Here is a 23,626-nt window from a genome sequence, read left to right on the forward strand (position 1 = left end):
TGGTTAACCCAGTCTTCTTCCTTTCATGAAAATATCACTTGAATGACAAAATAGGGCTTATTGAAGTGAAGCATCTCCAAGCTACCTAGCCCAAATCATTTATTCAGAGCAGAAACTAAGGTATCTTTGGCCGCTAGGCCCAAGGCAGAATTTCACATCAGACTTTCCTGCTTAAAGAAAATACAATCTACCCCTGCTTTGCAGTCACACAGTCAAACAGTTTTCATAGAAGAAGGATGAATTACATTCAACCTTATTCGTTCTAAGGTATTCCCCTATTTACATTGTTCGGTCCTATCTTAACTAACTGAAAGGGAACTTCCTTACTTCTACTCAAGTTAAAAAGGAAGCCAGAAAGATGATGTAAAATGAATGAAACAATCTTAGGCAAAAACAGATTATCCAGAGGAAGAAAAAATATCCCAGTTCCCAACTTGACTAGCCTTGGTGCCGCACCTCCAGATAGCTCCAGCTGATGTAGAGCAGCATTATTTTGAACATGCTCTTTGGGGCAATGATTTCATTGATGCACATGACAGAGACAAATTCAAACTGCATTATTGGATATGGGTTTATGATGGTTGAGATTATTTTACAATTTGTTTTAGTTAGTGGTCAGCCTGGACCCAAAATGCATTCTGGCTATTTTCCAATGTGCAAGACCTATCTACAATATTTCATTGGATGGGGAACATGAGAATCATATGTTTGCTGCAGAAACATATAACATTGTAAAGATGATTGGGATAAAAGCTAATAAAACAATAAGTTTTTTTAAAAAAAAATGGGTTAGGTTATTTTTTTAAAAAAAATCCGCTCCAGATATTTCAATCTGACCACTATTCTATCTTTAAATTTCTTTCATTGGCAACTGACTGAATTGGAGGGCATGATGGAAAATAATGAGAATGGTATGGAGCATCAGCATTTTGGAGGAAAAAGGTATGTTTTTTCAGAGAGAGAAGAGGAGGGATGTGTGTGTGTGTGTATTACAGCATATGGTATATTCATCAGCTTCAACTAAAAGAAGCCTTTCTATGAAAGGGAAAAGTGCTTAAATGTAGTAGAATGTCAAAACCTATGGCATAACGAAATCGGTTGTTTTGCAAAAGAGCACTCTTCTTTCCTGAATGATATAGCATGAAACACCATCTTAATTCAAGGTGAATCCACGAACTCCAGGAATACAGTCATCTTTAGAAACTCAAATGAAGGCTATAAAGCAGTCTCAGATACAATCATCATCACCATTCTCTCACACCAGAAATCATGTCCTTCTATGATTTTATTTACATAAAGTCAGACTGATAGGGGTTTTTTTTTAGATTCCTAGAAAATCACAAATAGGAAAGAGGGAGAATGTTTTATGATCTCTATTTTTAAGCCTTAATTAACACTTTCTGAATTAAGAAGCAAATTGGACTGTAGTTATCTGTTGGACTTGCATATGCTTATTAGTTTATTATTGTCATGGAAAGTTTAAGAATGACCCCTATCCCTCACTTCTCCAATCATATTTTGATTGGCTAAAAGAAGCTTTTTGAATTAATATATGGATGATGGTACATGCATCTGCATGTAATGTTTGGTTTGGCCAAGAAAGAGAAGCAATTCTGATTTCAACCTAAAATTGGTCAAAGAAGTACTAGAATAAAATGTTTCTTTTAAATTTCACTACATTTAGTCTGTTTATAAGGTCTTTCTGGAAGGAAAACACAAGCCTTATTTACTATGCCATTTCTTATCCAATAGATCTCCTTTTGAAACATTAGTATACAATCAACATAACTCCTTCCTTGCTCATCAGATTGTCAAAGAAGACAGTAGAATGAGTGAGTGCACTATAGATGCCTGTTTGTAACTGACTTGCTATAGACAGTTTTGTTTTCTAGCTATCAGGCTTAAATAATGCATAAATCTGTCTTATTAAATGTGCATGGAATATTTATAGAAAAAATGCCAAGGAAGTTGAAAGATTGCCTTCATTTCCAATTCCCTTTAGGTTAATCAGTTAATTGAGCGAGACTTAACTCTGTTTAGAGCCAAATGCTGTTTTTCTGTTCTACTTGAAAGACTTCTTCAATAGGCACTATTGAAATATATCTGCATGCAAAGCACCAGATGAAGATGAGTAACAATAAGATCAAGGGAAGCCATTGAACAGTTTATCTTAATTCCTGCTAATTTTTACCATTGCTTGCAGGTGAGTGCCAGGAGTGTGCCACTATTAACTATAGCAGAAACCCCATCAAAAGATTTATAATGAATGTATTCATTATGTTATGAATTTATTCATTTATTTTTGCAATAGATACTTTTCAAAGAACAGGCTAAAACAGAAATTAGAATATAACTTGGGAACCTACCCACCCAGCAGATTTTAAACAATTTAAAGTACTCCAAGTTAATATGAATTCAGAACTTGATTTAGAAAATGGTGACTGGTTGTGTTTTTGCTTGTGCATGTATTTGTCTGTATTTGTGTGTGTGTGGGGGTGTGTGTGTGGTGTGGTGTGGTGTGTATAATCATTGCCGTAAAACTCATTGTAACCTCGAATCTCCCTTTAAGAAGATACTCTCTTCCAAATTGCTAACACCTGCTAGTTTATCATCCTCATTCACTTTCTTGCCAAGCATTCTTTATCCACTTTTCTTTTCCTTTCTTACTCCAATCCTTTCCTTTTCCTTTTCTCTCTTTTTCTCTCCCACTTTATCTTTTGTTTTTGTTTGTTAGTTTTCATAGTTTTCATTGTACTCCCTTGCTCAGTCATTTATTATATATTCTATTGATTTCTATTTGACAAATTTCTGGTGTGTCCAATCACACTTGGCCAATAAAAAATTCTAATTCTAACTTTAACACTATCTCTAATTTTAACTCTAACTCACTCTAACTAACTCCAACTCCACTTCCACTTCCACTTCTACTTCTAATAATTGTAAACTTTATTTATTTTGCTATCCATTTACAGTAGATCTATGTTTATCTGTTAGTATACACCATTTGGGGTGGGGCTTTATAGTTGCCTCATACTTTGTCTCTGTCTAGCATTACTGACAATGTGTGGGGCTACTGTTTTTAAGGAGAGAGAAAACAGAACTGGAGGCACCAGTTTCATGTACCTCTGACACTTTGATTTGAAAATCAAATTGTATTAATTGTTCAGAAGGCTACAATGTTTTGGGGAAAGCAAGGATGAACAGGAGGGCAGCTGCAGGGCTAGTGGTCACAATCTATTCCCAGCAGAGCAAATGTAGTTCCAGAAGAAGGACAGAGAAGCCTCATGGCTCATCCATCAATGGCAAGAATGGAAAAGTTTGCAGTGATGATGTTTCACCAATTTGTTAATGATAATGCTCTTGCCAATACCAAGCACTCTAAGTCCAGCAGCAGGAAGAATTCCTACAAAGGATCCAGGCAGTGGATATTTGAAACCATTTTAAACTGGCAGTTCAAATCCCAACTGCCATCTGTATACATTGGAAGAAACATCTGAGCTTGTGGAAAGCAAGCAGGGAATCACAGTACCTGCTGATGCATCCAAAGTAGTGGGATTAGGTTGTTTTGTCTGTCACAAAGTCCAATAAATTTGGCAAGCCAAGACAAGTCTCCTAGCAGAATGGAAAGTTTGTGCAACCTCTCTCTTCCAGTTTCCTTTGGCAAAGCAAACTTGATATGCTTTCATGGATGACCAGTCGTAGACGAAGTGTAGGCCTATCAGGTGACAGTTTTCAGTGCCAGCCCACATAGCATAATACTAAGCAACAGCAGCAGTAACAACAGCAACCAATCATAGAAATTGGATAATAATGATGACATAAAGAGAGAATTTCTCTGGAGCAAATATGCTGGGAAATTAGAACAGAACAGAACAGAACAGAACAGAACAGAACAGAACAGAACAGAACAGAATAGAATAGAATAGAATAGAATAGAATAGAATAGAATAGAATAGAATAGAATAGAATTCTATATTGGCCAAGTGTGATTGGACACACAAGGAATTTGTCTTGGTGCATATGCTCTCAGTGTACATTTGTCAAGAATCATAAGGTACCACACTTAATGATAGTCATAGGGTACAAATAAGCAATCGAATCATATTAGGAAACAGTCAATATAAATCGTGAGGATACCAGCAACAAAGTTACAGTCATACAGTCATAAGTGGGAGGAGATGGGTGATAGGAATAATGAGAAGATTAATAGTAGTGCAGACTTAGTAAATAATTTGACAGTGTTGAGGGAATTATTTGTTTAGCAGAGTGATGGTGTTGGGAAAAAAACTGTTGTTTTTTTGTGCTCTATAGCATCGTTTTGAGGGTAGGAGTTGAAACAGTTTATGTCCAGGATGTGAGGGGTCTATAAATACTTTCACAGCCCTGTTTTTGACTTGTGCAGTATACAGGTCCTCAATGGAAGTGAATTAAGTGCAATAATTAAGTGAAATATGTGAACCAAGTTACACAACAAAATATTTTAATAAATTATATTGGAAGAACAGAGATATTGGTTCTCTCATGATAAATTGAGGACCCAGATTGTGGAGGCAATAAGCTGACTTTGAATAAAAAAGAACATTGCTGGGGGGGGGAGGGGGCGAAAGCCCTACTAAGCAGGTATATACAAAAGTATGAAGGCTATTGCTTAATGCATTGTAAGCCACCCTGAGTCTCCGGAGAAGGGGCGGCATATAAATTGAACCAAGAAATAAATAAATAAATAAATAAATAAATAAATAAATAAATAAATAAATAAATTTATAGGACCGCCTGCTGCCACTGACTGCCTCCCACCGACCGATACGCTTCCACAGAGAGGGCCTCCTCGGAGTGCCGTCGGCCAAACAATGTCGACTGGCGACTCCCAGGGGGAGAGCCTTCTCTGTGGGGGCTCCTGCCCTGTGGAACGAATTGCCCCCGGATATACGAAGGATCCCCAACCTCCGTGCCTTCCGTCGTGCGCTGAAGACCCTGCTATTCCAGCAAGCCAGTCTGATGGAACAATAATTTTAATCGGGTTTTAAATATGGGTTTTTAATATGGTTTTATAAGGGTTTTAGAATGGGAATTTTAAATTCGGCCAAAATTGAATTATTTTAATATGATTTTTAAATTTGTCTTGTATATTGTTTTACTATGGCTGTTCACCACCCTAAGTCCTTCGGGAGAAGGGCGGTATAAAAATATAATAAAATCAAAATCAAAATCAAAATCAAAATCAAAATCAAAATCAAATCTAAATAAATAAATAAATAAATAAATAAATAAATAAATAAATAAATTGTAGTAACAAGCAGTCTTCTTATATGTGTCCATGGAGCTCACAAGCTTGAAGTTTTCACTGTAGGCTTTTCTAAGTTGAAAGATCATTTTTCTTATAAAAGAGATATCATCTTTCTCTACAAAAGGGACAACAGTGGCAGAGCCACATGCATGGCTCCTCAATGTGCTAACCTCTTCACAGTTGACTTAGGACAATGCTTTCTTAAGTTTCATTCCCCAAATCTGTTACTTGAGATTCATTCATGACATTTTAATCAGCTGGAAATGTCATTCATGACATTTTATCAGAGAATAAGACAGAAAGGAATCGCTCATCAAATTCCAAATTCTCATCAAATAATACAGAAATGAATCTCTCATCAAATTCTACATGATATCAACAACGTCTACCCTACCATCATCCTTAGCTTAAATCTATCTACAGAACAAGTCCACTTCCTTGATATCACTTTAAAACAACATAATGGATACGTAAATGCCATATTATACAGGAAATTTACAGATTGCAATGCATACCGACATGCTTCCAGTGTCCGCTCAGAATGCATTATCAAATCAATCACCCATAACCAAACTCTATGCTACAACCACATTTCTTCTGATCCACTTGACAGAGATGCTCAACTGACAGAATTAAATCAGGCATTCAGGAAATGAATTATCCACCCAATGAGATCAATAGACAAGTCAATAGAACTATTAAATGACAAACCACAGAAACAGAACAATGGTAAACCATTTACCTACCATTCACTGCTCAATCCACTCAAACAAATTATTAATAAGCTACAACCCATTCTGGACAATGACAGTGTCTTTTCTTAGGAACTAGGTGATAGGCCCATACTTGCATACAGCCATCCATCCAGTCTGGAGCAGATTCCACAAATAACCTGAAACAGGACATGATCCCAACATACGAGTAAGTCCCTGTAACAAACCTTGGTGTCTACATTTGTCCACATATATACACCAATATTCCCAATGAGTTTAAATACTAGATTAGAGGTGCCTTCACATGCTTTTCCTCTAACATGACATATGTCATTGTCTGCTAGCAGTGCCTCTCTATATTCTACGGAGGATGAACAGGACAAATTTTACAATTAATGGGCACAAAATTAACATCAGGATCCAAAATAAGAACAAAATAATATCAGAACATTTCCCAGGATATACACACCCCCCCCGAAGTGAGTATTGTGGAAAAGTGGGACTTGAACAACATCATCAAGTGAGAAAATGTTGAGCTCACATATATCAAAGGATTTCAGGCAATCTCAGAAGATCTCAACAAGCACAATGGGTTTTAACGCATTACAATTGTTAATTGATAAATATTGCAATTTGTTGTAATCTGAACTTAATAACATGCATTAACTGAGAAAGGTGCTACCAGAGTCGTCCTGATTTTTTTTGTCAGCGTTGATTAATGTAGCTCTCCTCTTACAATGCATATGCAATATAGTATAATTGTTAAGATATCCTATCTGTTGTATGGCTGTTTCACTGATCTAGTTTTATTTATTCTAGGTTTCCAGAGCTTCAATTTTGTAACTCCAGATACTATACTCTTATACTTTGCATATGTTTTTCACCAATATCAGATCCATATTCTGACCATAGTGATACGGATTTCTATATGGAGGCAGGTGCTGGATAAGCAATGGGATAAAACTAACAAGTTCCAGAAACTTTTAAGGAATATGTCATACCATGTTCCTTTGATCCTCCTACTAAATCATGAGCAGTGTAATACTATTCTTCTTCAGGCTTTTACAGATACAAATCAAAGCACTAAATAGAAGTTTTTGCTCAGATTCAGTCCTTTATTCATTGAGGATCTCAAAGTGATAAAGCGTAACCAGGACTGGACTTTAGAGCTAGTAGTGTAAGGAATTTGATGGTCCAGTGCAATATTATATTTGGGATAAATGTGTATGTGTATGGGGGGGGGGAGGAAATTAAATACAGGCCTGGATTAAGATTGCAGACGAATTTCTGCAAAATGAGATAATAAAAACTACGTATTCAAAACCTTAATCTATATATTTAGAATTCGAAATAAAAAATGAATCTAAAAGAAACAAGCTGGATACAAAACTCAACAAAAAGCAAAATCTTAGGAGAATGAGCTTCTCAATCGACCTGTTGACTAACACAAAAGTATACTGACTTCCATAGTAAGTGTGACTGGGTGATCACAGCCCTGTCCCTTTTCAATGTGTGTGATGTCCACTTGCATGTCTGTAAAAAGGAGTAGGACTCTTTTGAAGCTGACAATTCTGAAACCAGTAATCATTCATGCAGATGCCCTCAACTGATTGATCTTGCTTGCATGTTCTGTTGATTTAAATTGAACTTGACCATAAAACTCAATAACCTCCTCTTATTTGCATCAGCAGTTGAAGCATAAATTTGGATTGATGTTGTATTATATTAAAGGCTTGCCTATGAAGTTGAATAGATATAGTTCAGTCATTGACTGCCTTGTGCCCAAGTACTGTCTTTGCTATATGCTTCCTGACTATGGGGGCAATGCTGTCCTTCCTTCCTTCCTTCCTTCCTTGTCTCCTTCCCTCCTTCCCTCCCTCCTTCATTATTCAGATGTCCTGAGTAATAAACAGTATGATGTTCTGACTGCAAGAGTCTAATTCCAATCCATTTCCGTCTGATGATGATGCCAAAGATGTTAATATATAGTGGATTCATGTCATCTTTCACTGTGCTGAGTTTTCTCAAGTTCATGCATCTTACATTCCATGTTCCCACTTTAATTCCGTCTTTCCACTTCAAATGGCAATATCAGCAAATAGACATCTGGAAGGCTTTAATCTAAGCATATCAGAAACACTATCTATCTGTACTTTGAAAGAGTCTCAGCTCTTCGTCAGTAGCATGTTAATTGCCATCCAACCTGAAGTGCTCATCATATAGCATTATGTCATCAATCACTTCCCCCCCCTCTATTGAGGCAATTTGCTTGGTAAAATATAGAAGTGGTTTAGCATTGCCTCCTCTTGCACAATATAAAATAAAGCCTTTGCCTTGGATCATCTTGCTATATTGCCGCTTTTCCAATATAAGGATCTTAGATGGGCACTGGGATGATGACTTGGGTAACTCTACTGGCTACTCTTTGCTGAACTATTCTGTAAATAACCCTCCATCATAATGAAACAGCAGAGTACGGTTTACAGGGGACGGGAGAGAAAGTTACTATTTATATTATTATTAGGTAGTCCTTCAGGTTCAAAGAAGACCTGCTGTTGTACAGTTCATCTGTGAACATGGAGATGGCTCTGCAGTCCTAGTCTGGAATCATAGCATTTAGCACAATGAGAGCACTGGAAGTCCTTGTTACAAAAACCGTGGGTGCTATTCTGTGACGCCACTCACAATTTTCCATCGGTTTTTGGCAGTGCCTGTCTTCAAAGCTTGTGTAGGCTTCCTAGCACAGGGCTCAGCAGTGGGTTCTGTCAGCAGCTACAGTTTCTGGTTCCCTTGGCTTGATGTCATAGGGCTTCCTTCACAGCTTCTTTGTTGTGCTGCATGGAAGACCTCGAGGTCTCTCTCCAGTCTCCAGTTCACCACAGAGAACTGGGAAGGCATACAGTGGTCACCCATTCTGATGACATGTAATAATCGGACACTCAATGCTAGTGGACTCCACATGATCCAAATTTCCAGGTTGAGGACATGGCCTTGCCAATGAATGCCAAGGATGGAGTGCAGAGCATGCCTGTGAAATTTCTCCAGATGTTTGATGCATTGTCAGTACAGAGTCCAGGACTCACATCCATATAAGAGAGAAGGGATAACCACAGCTCTGCACACTTTCAGATTTGTGGACATACCAACATCATGTTAATTGTGCCCTCTAGTACGCAGCTAGCCAAGCTGACTATGGTGTAAATTTCTTTGTCCATAGAACTATCACTTGAAATGATGCTTCCCAAGTATTTGAAGCTGTTTATATTTGCCAGCTGAGTATCATCAACAGTGATTTTTGATTCTAAGGGTATTTGATACAGGCTGGTAAAGGCTGATAGTCAAGCCAAAAAGCATAGCAGTTTAGTATCAACTGTAGATCACTGTCTTTGTGTGCCACACACACACAATCATCATCAAGAGGTTGTGTTTGGTTGGTTTTTTTGAAGGATTATGGAGGCATCTCATCCAAGCAGCAAAGCTCAAAGAGAGACCCAGTCAATTGGTGTCTGATGTACACTTCAGATCTTGGACAGCATGTGACAACATGCAAATGAAGAACAGATTAAACTGGACAGGGCTAGTACACTACCCTGTTTCACCCCATTAGAAATGGCAAATGCAGCTGATCTATCACCATAATAAAGAACCTGTCCTGTCATTTCATTGTGGAGCAGCTGCATCAACTTCACATGAATTTCCTCAGGCAGCCATAACATCTCAGAGTGATCCAGAGAACCTCATTGTTTAGTGCATCAAATGCCTTTGTCAGGTCAATGAAGACAGAGTAAAGAGGTTTGCTCTGCTCAATGTATATATTAATCAAAGCAAAAATAGTTTATCTTTCATAAAATCAGTTTTATGTATTGCATTATGTATTTTTTTATTAACTTTCCTGAACTAAGCCTGTTCACCTCCTCAATATAACATCTGTCATTTTTGCTTTCCACTATGCAAAGTATTCTTAGTTGAAGGACTATATCTGTATAGTACATTTTTTAAGATCAGGATGCAACTTCCTTGGCTTTCCTTTCCTCTATATGAGTTCTTATCCACTTGGTCAGCAGATTGCATAGCAAGCCAACTATTTCCTTGTAAAGTTCTTCATGTTTTTGCAATACCAAAAAAAAGATCTGTCTAAATTCTTGGGCATCCGCTTAGAAAGAGATGAACTACAATCTTCATAAAAATGTCAAATGCGGAGCCATGTCTGATATCTCCTTTCATTGTTCATTTTTAACTGTACCGCCTCACTTTCCTCCTACACTTTGAATTCAGTTATCAAAGCCTTTTCCCCCCTCCCTTTTTCAATGCAGAGTTCAATTGCAGAATTTCATCACAGAGATTTTTTCCCACAATGGTAGGGTTTGCAAATGGTAGGGTTTTCTTTATCTTTTTTGTGAGAATCTACATATTTTGGCAGCCCAGTCCTGCTCGTATACTGGTGAACTCTTAGTTCAGACACTAACAGAATTAGTGCAATTTAGATAAGAAGGGTTGACCCTCTCATAATGTCATACCTACGATGTCTATAGACATGATTCCAAATGTATAGCATCAGTTATGTGCACTGCCTTGGTATGCACAGCTGTTTGTACACTGGGGATCCTGATAGCACAGGATTTGAGTCCCTGTGAAAGTTAATGCATAAATAGTGCTGAACACATAAAGGCCTCTGCAGTGTATATCTGCCTGTAAGCAACCTAGTAAGTACTGTATAACTTACAGGGATTTTTTGGGGGGTTGTAATAATATTTGAATACTATAATATTTGAAGCACGCTTAAATGGACATTTCTTCAAGTAAAAAAGCCAAAGATTTACAACTAAGGATTTGTGGGCTATTGCTTTTGTTTATTTATTGATTTTTTAGATGGAACAATATTGTTTTTCAATTGTGGTTTGATGAAGCTTTCAGAGTGGTAATCAGTCTTTCTCTTTTTCTATGTTAGATTTTTATATTAAGATCTTTAGTTTTATGTAACTGGAGAAGCGATCCATAAAAGGTCTAATCTAAATCAAATGAATATATTCAAAATCTGTTCTGTCTTTTGCACCAAAGAGGGAGTGAAAGTTAGGAATCTGTTTCAGAAACCTGACTTTTCCAATGGGTTCTCTTTCTAGCATTTGACAACTTGTGTGCTACTGAAGCTCTGTCATGTTCTGGCAGCTGCTGGAGAAAGAAGTGTGACTTGAACAGAAAGAAAAATTGAGTTGCTTCTTTGCTTATTACTGTCATCAAAGAAGTGTGACTGAGCTTTTAAAATCTCTCCCTTTTAGTCTAATATGTTTCTGCTAACCACTAATAATTTGAGAAATATCTGAATATATACTAGTTTTGGTATATTCCCAGAATTGGTTTGTGCCAGCAACTAACACACATAAATACAGGCAGTTTTAAAGTCTTTTCGTATTTCTCATTAAATAGCACATCTCAATTTCTGCCTCACTCAATTTTTGATCTGCATTAATAATGCAGGATTAAAAAACAAATAAAAGAGAAGAGATTTTTTTAAAAAACTACCATATCTGCCCAATGTAAGTTTTAGTTTACATTGTAAATTAGCTACTACAATCTCTTCCTCTCCTCTCTCCCTAACTTCCTCCCTCCCTCTCTCTCTGGAAAAGGTTTTGTTTTTTGTTTTCAAATTTTGTGAGTTCCAAGGAAAATGTGGAGATTCCTGGATCTATCTCATTCCAATTGTATTAAAAGCAATCTATCGGAATTGGCTTACCATATTTGAGGAGAAAATTCAGATTCTTTCTTGTAATTTTGGGATTCTCCAAATTTTTGTAGACCTAGACACCTACAATACTAATAATATCTCACCAATAATGGGGAAGTAGGATAATGTAGAGAGGAACAGACACACAAACACAGAGAGGGAGGGAGAGGGAGGGAGGGAGAGAGAGAAAGAAAGAGAGAGGGAGAGAGAAGTAGGCACCTTCCTTAGTCCCTCCAACAATGGACTGAAGGAAGCAGGAAATAGATCCTCCTTTTCTTACATTGCCACTTAACTTTAAACCAATTGCTTGCGAAAACAGCCATATGCTTTACAAATAATATTAATTGTTATCCGTATGGCTCTCCATACAGCTGGCATATTGTTTAAACCAAGTCATCTCCCAAGAAATCTGTGTCTTGTGAGAATGTCACATTGACATGTAATTGCTGTGTGCAGAGCAGCTGATTGTCTGGTTTAAATGCAAATCTGGCCATATGAAATATTAGTTTGCCTTCCAGTTGAATCAGCCGACTTTGTAAGTAAACTTATACAGTACCTAGGTCTACTACATAAGGATTATGTGAATACAGTATCACAAGAATGGACTGTTTTCTGAGTCAGATATTTTACATCCACACTGATGCCATAGCCCTTTGTGCCAGCACCGAGTTATATTCCAGAAATCAATGCCAGTTACTCTATCCTCTATTCATTTATTGAGTCCCGCGCAGCTTTAAGGCTGCTGTATAAAATTCAGAAGAGATTGTATCTGATAAGCTACTGAGAAACTGAGATGACAGCCAATTGTCATCCCAAGGTATGATCTGTGAAAGTACACAATGAAAAGAGTAAATGTCATTAGAATGCAATGCATGTATTGCATTGTATCTACAGTATGTAGCCATGTACTGCTTGACTTATTGACAGTGTCAATAAGGAGAATTTAAAGAGGACATTTTCTTTGTGGCTGCTTGACTTAACTAATATTCATTCAGTGCATGCAGTCCCCATTCATTCATTCTTCTCTGCTGTCTCCTGGAGGAAGCAGCATTCTTTGGGCGTGTCGCCTCAGCAAAACAAGCTGTTTCCATGCCACTACAACATATTATTTTATGGCTTTTAGACCTAAAGTACAGATCTCACAATCTAGCTTGTCATCCCATGAAAGAAAGCTGTTTAACTAGAAAATTGCTTAAGTTTGCTGAAGCAATAGTGAACATCTCTGGTATTATACGGCTTTCTTTTTTAATAGGTAGTTTCATAAACAATTACCCTTACAAAGATAAAAACTGATACAAACCAAAAAAGAAAAGAAAAAATGAAGTGCAGAAAAGAATAAAATTGAAAGGAAAATAGAAAGGAAAGAAAAATAATAAAGACATATATAAAAAAATGACAGCCCTTCAACACAAAAAAGTATACACAATTTTAATAACTTATCACCTTCTCTTAAAGCACAATATATGACCTCTCAAAAGTCCATTAAGGGTTACCAGAGACAACAACAATGCCAAACCTCCAAGTAACATGTATCCAAAAATAGAGTGCAAGGTATCAATCTTTTTTTCAAAGTCTATGTATTAGGTACACATTAAATTGGCAAGGGCTTGGTGTAATTCCGACTCTGGACAGGATCTGGAATTACACCCAATAAAAGCAAAAGTATGAAACTTTCCCCCAAGTCACACTCTCCTATCAATCCTCAGTCCAACAATCTGGTGACTCCAAACTCCACCTTCATCCAGCTGCAGGCATCTTCTCTGTTCCAATGGGAAAGGAATACTGCCTAGACATAACATTCCCCCCTTATCTTTACAACCCCACTTTCAACAGTTAGAAAGTGGCGAGCCTGAAGTATTATTAAATTCATTTACTTATAAACCTAAAAGCTAATTTAAAAAAAACATACAAAGGCTACAATAAAATATGGCTACATACCTATGCCATCTTCAGGGTAAACAAACATATTTATTTTAATCTTGATCAAATAAACCAATTTTATATTCCTTCCTTTCATTTTTAACTATCTTAACCTTTAGTCTCTTCAAATAATGTCCTAGAACTTGAATTTTTCTCCATTTTTTTTCTTGATCTCTTTTCACAAAATTCTTCAAAGCTTTAACAAGTGTCTTTTGTAAATCCAATATAGGAAAATTATCCGTATCACTCTTGTGGTTTGTTTTTTGTATATTTCTTTTAATTATAAAAGTACCAGCGGACATACAATATAAAGGTATATTGTATGTCCAGCTTCTTTTTCCATATTATTCTGTCATTTTTAAATCCACTTTCAGATTAGTTTCAATCTTTTCAGGTAAAACTTGTTCTTCTTTCATAACATATTTTAAACACAGTCTATCTATAGAGGCAGACATTCTTAAAATGAACTTCTGGATCTGTTATTTAAAAATATCCTTCCATATGTTCAATGTTAAAATATTTTGCTTCATTTTGCATTAGCAATTCATATTTAAGAGTTCTGTTTCTTTAATTATAATCTTTAGTTCGTTTAGATTCACTTTAATGTCCAACCTACAAAGTCTCATTTTATTGCTTTTAAAAGAACATTCCAAAAACAACCTGGGAATATGGGAAAACCTGGAAACCATCAGGTTAAAGTCACCTGGTTCTATTCTGAAAATAAATAGCCATAGATGCTATAAAAACATTGTCAACTTCTTTTAGAGGAAAAAGACATGATTCAAATTAGAATCCATTCTAACATGTATTTATTATTTTCCATCTCAGAATATTTTCTGAGTTACAATTCCCCCATCTTTAGAAAAAATGCACACAAAATTATTCAGTATATATATATACTGAATATATATGTGTGTGTGTGTGTGTGTGTATGTATGTATGTATGTATGTATGTATGTATAAAACGCATGAAATGCATATATTAGAAAAATGCATTGAAGGAAAAAGTAGATTTTTTAAACATAGCAAAACACAACGATGTGATGGCCTACATACGTAGGCAAACCTGTACATAGCTCTTCAAGTTCCTAAGCAGATACTTCCTAAGCAGATATTTTCATGTCAATAACAAATTATTTTTCTAACTGTGGAGAACAAGGACCGATCAAGAACCTTTCACATAAAGGAGATGCATTGTTTTATTGCATTCTGGTCTACCAGAGTGATAAAATCCAATCACTTGTGAAGAACAGGTGATCCTATATTCTGTCCTTGACATCTTACGTTAAGAAGGATCTCTGCTACATCTCTGTTCACCTGCTCAAGCAGAACTGATTTTTCTCAGCCTGCTTAAAAACATCAGATGAACTGGAGAATAGTCCTGAAACAGTCAGGCTACCCTGTCACCTCCCCTGTTGGTTTAGCACAAAAACTTCTCTCTCTTCCCAAGAGGCATCAGTAGAAAAAAAAAAAGGAGTGCAACCTCAATACTATTTGGTAGATAAATGATGTATAAAAGACACAACACAGTATCAGGAAGAAGAGTGGGCAATACTCCAAACTAATTATACTGCTGAAAATGTGAAAAATAAATTTGTGGGAAAGAGACATTGTTCAGAAGATCCACTGATCAACATACTCTTGAGGTTGAATTAGGGCTTCCCACTACCTCATTTAATTAACTCAATCTGACTTTTATAGGGGTTTATGTTATGTTTTTCCTTGTTCAGTAAACAAACAGCAGAAAATTAAAACAAGGCAGCTGCCAGCAAATGGTAAATTTAATTGAAAAATAATGAATTGCCATAGGATGCCACCAGGGGTTTTGTCAAGATAAAGTTATTTATCCTGGAAAGCTTCTATTTGCATTTTTTTCAGAACTTGAGATATAAAAAAGTACGGGGAGAGAAGAGAGAAATAAACTGCTAGATACTCTCAGGCTGGAAGCTAAAGGATCAGCCTTCTAAGCTGTGTTACCATGCAATATGTTTCATTTCCTTGAATATTACAGAATTACAGATATTACAGATTTAGAAGGATTTTGGAAGTCTTCTAGACCAAACCTCTATAGGAGATCCTATAGTATACAGTCTGGAACAATGAATATGTGTGACAAACTTGTGCATATATTTCATCCTTCTCTTTGTGCCATAAAGCAGTACAAAAGGATTAACTAGACTGGACTCTAGTACCATTTTTCAAAGAAAAAGACACCTAAACTAAAGCATTTAAGAAGTACTTTCGACATTGGATTGGAAGGGTAGTAAATAGGCAAAACAACCAGGCATAAATCCCTGGGATGTCACCAGCCTCTCATGGAAAAACTTGCACATACAGATAGTTCTCACTTTGTGATCGCAATAAGCCTACCATTAAGTTGTAAGTCATGACAGTTGTAAAGCAGATCATTACACCACTGACTTGATTTTATTACCTGTTTTCCAGCAATCATCATAGTTGTTAAGTGAAACTTCAGTCATTAAGAAAGCTGTCATGGTGCAGTGGTTAGAATGCAGTATTGCAGGCTAATTCTGCTGACTGCCAGTAGTTCGATTCTCACCAGGCTCATAGTTGACTCAGCCTTCCATTCTTCAGTAATATGAGGACCCAGATTGGTGGGGGCAATATGTTGACTCTGTAAACCAATTAGAGAGGTGAAGTGGTATATAAATCTGAGTGCTATTGCTACTGCTATTAAGCAAACCCATTGCTTACTATGGGGCAGTTTTGCTGAAAACTGGAAATAAGAAGACTATTTCTGATAATGTCATAAATCATGTCACTGCAGGACACTCTGCAAATGTGGACTGGTTTCCAAGGACTCAAAATGTGTTCATGTGAGATGGACAGCCATGAGAACCTCAGAACAGAATAAAACCTTTTGAGGGCTCAATGACAACTTCAAAATGGTCACTTGTAAGGATTTTCTGTATGCTCCATGTTCGTTAAGCTGATTACCTCTTAGGCACTACCAAAAATCCAGTTATTTGGGAGATGTGAGATCCTGACTGGTTTCATATATAGATCTAAGCCATGTTTCATTTAATCATGGTTTATTAAATAGATGATGAGCTGACATAACTCAAACCCTAACCCACTGCTGTGTAGCTTAATGCAGTTGGAGAGGTCTGCCCCTCTGACAACATGCTGGAAAAAAAATGTTGGGGGGGGAAAAGGATATTTGCAAATTCCTGTAAGAATGTACTGTTCTGGCTTTACAAACTGAACTAAAATTGAAACGTTGGACAATGGAATTAAAATTGACTTTCACACTCTCTAAGTATCCCAACAAAATTCCAGTTCAAAACCAAACCTCCGCATGTTTAGAAATACATTTTAAAAGAATCATATTTTAAGGTATTTAAAAGTATTGACATTTATTTTAAATGTGATGCAGAGATGAAAGTATGGCAGATCTGCCTAATACCAAGGAGAGACATAAAGGAATATATTCATAGGTGAACTCATGCAAAAGCCAGATAGTCAGAAACTGATGGCTCTGCTTGTCTTCCTATGATCAGCCTCCAGATTCCAAAATTCTCTTTATGCTGGCATCAGGATCTCAGCAATGTATCCAAAAGGCAGCAAGAATTGGATTTTATATTTTAGCTAAACCCAGATTCTCTTTCATATATTGGATTCCCAAACTCAATATTTCTCACATGTTTTCTTCTTTATATATATAAAAAGAAATATGGAAGAATTAAAAACACAAGAAACATATTGTAGTATCATGGGATATATCATCTATTGCAATTTTTTTACATAAATCCTTAAACTTGATCATACAAAGAAATATTCATTTAGTCATACAGAGAAAATGAATTGTAAGTTTGGAGCAAGCTTACTGTTCTTTACGTAACCCATGGTTTTTCTTTATGCAGTCCTTAATTATTCATAATTGTTCCAAATTTTCAGTACATAATTTAAAAGCACACTCACATTTTCAACCCCTTCTCTCCTTCCTTGTTTTTTGTTTGCTGCAAAAACTTTTCAATATTGTATAAAATTTCCATCAGCATTTTGCAGAATTAGCAAAAGAGGCTGGATGCTTCCACAATAGTCTGGGCATAAGATGTGCATCTGTTTTCCATTTCAGTTCATTTCTGCTTTATTTTTAGCATTTATAAAATGACACATATTTCCCTTACTGTTGGAAATGAGGTGTCTGCTCTTTAATTCAATAGAAGCCATATTTTAAATTAGATCCAAGTTTTTGAATTTGTTTTCTTCTATTTTTTCATTGTGTTTTTTTAAAACACAACACACACGCACACGCACACACACAAATATGATAATTTAAAAAAGAGAGAAAAGAAATCATCATCTCATCAAGCAACATCATGGGTTTCAGAATAACCACCAGTTCTTTAACTCAGGTTTACAGTATAAAAAAGGGATGCTTTAGCTACTTTTCTGAATAAGAACAGGGAGAAAACTATCTTGACTTTAGGTAGCAAAATTGTTCCAGAAGAAGAGAGTCATAGCCAAGAAGGTTCACCTGCAGGACTCCAGTCAGCTCTTTGAGATGATCCAGGCAAGAAATACCAGCCGTAACTACTAACCTTACCTTACTTTAATGAATAGAGTCTTGGAAGTCAAAAGTGTCTCTCCCTCCCCTACTTTTACTCTCCAAAAAACTAGGGAGGATCCCTTCTGAGATGCTTTCTCCACTCTCACCCCTCCTTTGAGCTCAGATTTTGTTTATCAGACTGTTGTCTAGGCTGCAGCTGTTCCTCCCTTCTCTCAAGATTATCCCTACATACCATCCTGGAGATTTTAGTTCTCTCTTTTTCCCCTAAAGGTCAAGCTTTCCCTTTTTATTAGGGAAACAAAAAAAATATGTGTTGTCCAAATTCTGAAAGAAAGATGTGGAGCTAGTATGCACATCACCGTATGGCTCTCTTGTTGTTCTGGTTAAAACTAAGCTTGCGTTCCCTTTTCCTGATATTTCTTTTGCCCCCAATCTCTACCAAAGTCTTCTTTAACAGTTTCCTTCCTGACTTCCAGGAAGAAAAAGAAAGTTGTAGCTTTAGGAAAGTTGATAATAATACCTTCAGGGATTTCTGCAATAGGACTAAAATAGCATTAAAGCAATGCTTAGGAAGTAGAGAAAAGATAGGAGTAACAAATATGAAAAAAAAAAATTAGTCATCAGGGTAGCTTAGAACTTAGAACCATACAATTGGACAATGTATTAGCCATATTTTGGCCATAACTAAAGGTTATTACTTTTTTAGTGAACAGATACCATGCTTCAGTTCCATCTTTAAGAGCATTATGCTGAGGATGAACCATGTCCATTAGCACCAAATGTACCCTAGCATAATGAACACTGTCCAAGAATATGTTGCATACTGACCATTTGTAATCTGATTGCCAGGAAATGAAATTCTCAATGGGACTGTTCAATATTCAGTGTTGAACTGATCTAATTCATTTTGTTAATTAAAATGTAGATTATCTACAGATCTGCCAAGGAGAGTAATATGTCCATGGTCTCCATTAGTAACTAAACATGACATTTTACCTCTTGGCTCTGTATATCAGAGCCATGGCAGCATGCCTATGTCTTAAGTACGACTGCAACATGGAGAAAAAAAAAATTAGATGCTCACTCAATTTCTTAAAACTCTGCTATAAAATTATTTCTTTCTGGATTTGCAGACTTGGTCACATAGTAAGCAGCAGTACATGGCAACCTCTAGTGGTGCTCAAAGGCATGGGATGGCTTGTGTTTAGGAAGCAGAACAAATACTTACTTCTTTGGTTAGGTAAATAAAATTCAGTGTTTCACTGTTGTTGTTTTGAAACCCTAAGAAAACACTTGTCTCACCTACCATTAAAAGTTGAGTAATAATTATTTCCACTTGATATCACACCATTTTACGTACAGGATTATTATTTTTTTCTTTATGCAAATTTTGCAATGCTTTCTACACAAGATAATGACTCTGACATGCAGATTCTTTGTGAATTACTAAAATTCACCAAAGAAAATGAATTATTATTAAAAAGGGGATTTGGAATAGCAAAGATATGCATTTATTTCTGCTCTTTGTTATCAATAGTCTTTAATAGAACCAATGCAGAAGTATACCCTGGAATTGTTTGAAAGGCAAGATTTATAATCCAATGAAGTAACTCGGCATTATTATTAATCACATTTATTACATTTGACAGCCGGGTAAACTGGTAATATTCATCTCATGTGAAAGTCTGTGAGACTACACAACACCTTGTATTTTGCCATCTCACCACTTCCATAGATCTTCATATAATGCATATTTCTGTATGTCATTCTTATGATTTACCTATCTATGAAAGAATTAAGTAGATACTTCAGGAGATTTAATGATCCACTTTAAAAAGTGAATTGTGTGCAAAGTTATGAGCCTTCAATAACTATGGGTATGTACCATGTTTCCCTGAAAATAAGAGCCTGTCTTATATTTTTTGAACCCTGAAATAAGTGCTTGGCCTTATTGCCATGTGCTCAAAAGCCTGATTGGGCTTATTATTAGGGGATGTCTTATTTTGGGGGAAACAGGGTACTTATCAATTTTTTTAAAAAAAAAATCTGCAAGTGACATGAATTTTATGGTACTGTCTAGCTTTGATAAATGTGTTGTTAATAATCACTATTTACTAGAGATTATTACCTATGCAAGAGGTAGGCATGTATTATTCTAAGGTCCAACCACAATAAATATGCTTTTAATAATTAGTTAGTACTTCAATAATATTCTTTTTGAATATGACTTCAGACACATACTCAGAGGTGCTGTGAATTCCATCTGCTTTCAGGATATGTGGGAAGGGGAAAAAGAGCTATTGGCGACCTTAATGAAATACGATCTGTAGACTGCAATGTTCCACATCAAGCTTTGATTTTATATTTGTTCCCCATGTGTGACATCCTAATGTACTTACACTGCTTTTATATTTCCAGTTCAAACCTGGAGAAGAAGGAGGAGGAGGAGAAGAAAGAAGCTTAATAGTTCTGATCTCTCCCTGATAGATCTCATTGATCTTCAGCATAGACTGCCTGAGGGCCAACTTAGGGGTTACCATGGTAAAAAAAAAAATTAAAACAATTCTAGATTGCTTTCCTTAGGGGTTGGGAAAAACAGAATCTCTTAGGCTTGGCCTTTGCATATTTGCTCTGTATTCTATGACCCTTACTTTCTCAAAAACGATTAAGCGTACCCCGCACCAAAAGCTTTAGGCTTAAAATATCAGTTTCACTTTAAGTAGTTAATAACCAAAGTTCTTCTGATTGTAATGGCAAACCATCATTCTTGGAGATTTAACTACAGAGTTAGAAGTGGGAGCTTCGGCCTTGATCTCTTTGCTGTGGTTCGCCTATTAATGCAATGGCAGGGGATCACACAAAACATTAGATCCTTAAAAATGTAATAGCAGGGGAGATTTAGGGCTCATAGCTAATTAGAAGCTCTATTTTCATGTTATTTAGCAACTGGGGATGTTTAGGAAGAGTTTTAATATCAGTTTTTGGGTTCTTTGGTCTGAGATTTTCTACTTTGTAAAATGTTGTGAGCTATTTGTTAGGCTATTAGATAACCAGAAGCATAGGGGAAGGTTCCAAATCAACCATTATAATTTATTTGCCATAAAGTGTGAATAGGAGCACATCCAAATATGTATTTGAGACTTTGGGTAAGAAAGCAAGCTCAGGGTGCTTTATATATGACAGTTTTTTTAATGTCCTATGGATGCAGTCATGTAGAAATTGGGAAATTTAACTTGTGTTTCTGTCTCCATGTCTGAGTGAGAAAAGGGAAGATGTACAACTCAGTTTTTGAGCATTTTCAGTGTCACAATGTATTAGGGAACTACAAGGAATAACTCTTGCAGAGTTCAAGGGGTTTTAACTAATCTGCACTCACTAACAATTACTTCCCTTCTTCATGACAAGTTTGTTTAGGGAACTGGGGTGATTACCTGACTAGGTTCAAGCTATTTGTCTGAAAGCTTTCCATCCTAGTTTTAATGACTGACATATTGCAGATGTAGGACTTGGTGCCTTTTCCATCCAAGACAAACAAAGGTCAGAATGTTATAATGAACAGCAACATCTGGAGGTCATGTCATTTCTCTTGAACTTCCTGTGTGGTACCCTTGATGACTCTTTCAGAAATGTCAAATCAAAATGTCCTATAAGAATAGAGATACTTTCATAACTTGTCATGAAGAAGGGAAGACACTAAATACTTAAAATATGGAAACTATATTTCACAGTCCATATCTCATATTCTGTATAATGTGAGAAAGCTGAGAGTAGTTATAGTTCTTCCTTAGAACCATGCAAGCGTGTAACTTTATTTCTAGGTCCATGAATATAATAAGACTGCTTTAAATAGCTGAATTGCTACCTAAATTACTGACAAATCTATTTTTAATTTAAAATGAAGCAAATGTTTGACCAATTTAAACCATGATAATAGTACAATCTTTGGCCTCTAATGACTAATTGATTCTTTAGTGAAAGTGTTGCTTTCCCTCCCTCAATAGTTGGTTTACAAATTATGGCTGTCCACCAATAAATAAATTCAAATAAGAATTCAGTTGTATAAAATACATTTATATGAAAGGCCCTTCATTCTTTCGATTGAGAGAAAGAGAGATAAACTGATTTTTCAAAAACACTCACTATATCTCACCGTATTTTTTTCTTCTGATTTTCAGAGTACTAAACTACCAGATCACATGTTGAACTGCAACCTGGACTTCAGGAATTCAAATATGTCATCCCAGTTTGTACTTCTGTAATTGAAATCTGAAGACTGGATCATAGTACAGTTCATCAGGAGTTCATCAGGAATCCTAGTCTCTTGATTCTTGTCCAGTTTCATACTTTGAGCTATTTTCTATAGCATTGAGTTCCTTTAATTTGTTTACAGTTTCTTGCTATTCTTCATTCCCAAAATGTGCACATATTCATGAAACATTTTGAAAAGGGGACAGAAGAAATCTTATTGTATGTATAATCCAGGGGTGAAATCCAGCAGGTTCTGACAGGTTCTGGAGAACCGGTAGTGGAAATTTTGAGTAGTTCGGAGAACCGACAAATACCACCTCTGGCTGGCCCCAGAGTGGGGTGGGAATGGAGATTTTGCAATATCTTTCCCCCAGGAGTGGGATGGGAATGGAGATTTTGCAGTATCCTTCCCTTGCCACGCCCACCAAACTACACCATGCCAGGCCCACAGAACCAGTAGTAAAAAAAATTGAATTTCACCACTGGTATAATCCTATCATTTGCTAGACTATGTTCCATTTAAGTGCACTGTTAAAATATCACATAGATACACAAAGTAAAAAGGTAGTGTATAAATTTTAGATTTGTTAGCTCCTGGGGTGATAACTTTGTACACTAGAAAATGCTATAGTCAAATGCACTATGATTACTTTTGGCACATTAGCATCGGGATTGGAAAAAGGGCACTGTGCAAATAAACTTAAATAAACTAATTGCTGTGGCAAATTACATACATTGTTCTTTTACAGGTAATTCTATGAAATTTTAATTAAACTGCAGTTCAAGAGAAGGCAAATACAGTATAAGAATAGAATATTGCTCATTGCTTTAAATGTGGTTCAAGACATAAGAAAATAAATATACAAATATTCATATTCATGGGATTTTCATAATATTTAATATGGTCTTAGCATTGCAGCATAGACCTTAGCATACATGGACATTTGCTTATTACAAACAACAATTGCTTAATACAGTAATTTGCTTATTATAGTAAATAATAAAATGACAAAAGTTCTTTTCTTGTAAAATAACCAGTTCTTTTCTTATGAAAAGAATAGTTCAAAGTTAGAAATCACAACTATAGCTGTTCCTTTGGCTTAACATTTTCATATGATAAACTCACTTCCTTTTACTCCCCCCCCCCTGATGAGAGCCAATTTAGAGGCTTTTAACCAAGTTTTTTTAAAAAAAATCTTTCT

The 23,626-nt window shown here is 36.1% G+C and overlaps 1 long non-coding RNA gene across 3 annotated transcripts; it reads left to right on the plus strand.

The window, feature by feature from the left end:
• Positions 1–22,478, plus strand: LOC148115415 (uncharacterized). Of its 3 annotated transcripts, none has more exons than XR_015732497.1 (5): positions 1–267; positions 887–942; positions 1,753–1,832; positions 20,595–20,717; positions 22,352–22,478. It is a non-coding gene; the product is annotated as an uncharacterized LOC148115415 (long non-coding RNA). The 3 variants fall into 3 exon arrangements; XR_015732498.1 differs by having other exon boundaries at positions 1–120; XR_015732499.1 differs by lacking the exons at positions 887–942; positions 1,753–1,832 and adding an exon at positions 2,003–2,203.
• The last annotated feature ends 1,148 nt before the right edge of the window (positions 22,479–23,626 follow it).

Source organism: Pantherophis guttatus, chromosome 2, assembly GCF_059756535.1.
Source record: "Pantherophis guttatus breed Tessera chromosome 2, ASM5975653v1, whole genome shotgun sequence".
Classification (NCBI taxonomy): domain Eukaryota; kingdom Metazoa; phylum Chordata; class Lepidosauria; order Squamata; family Colubridae; genus Pantherophis; species Pantherophis guttatus.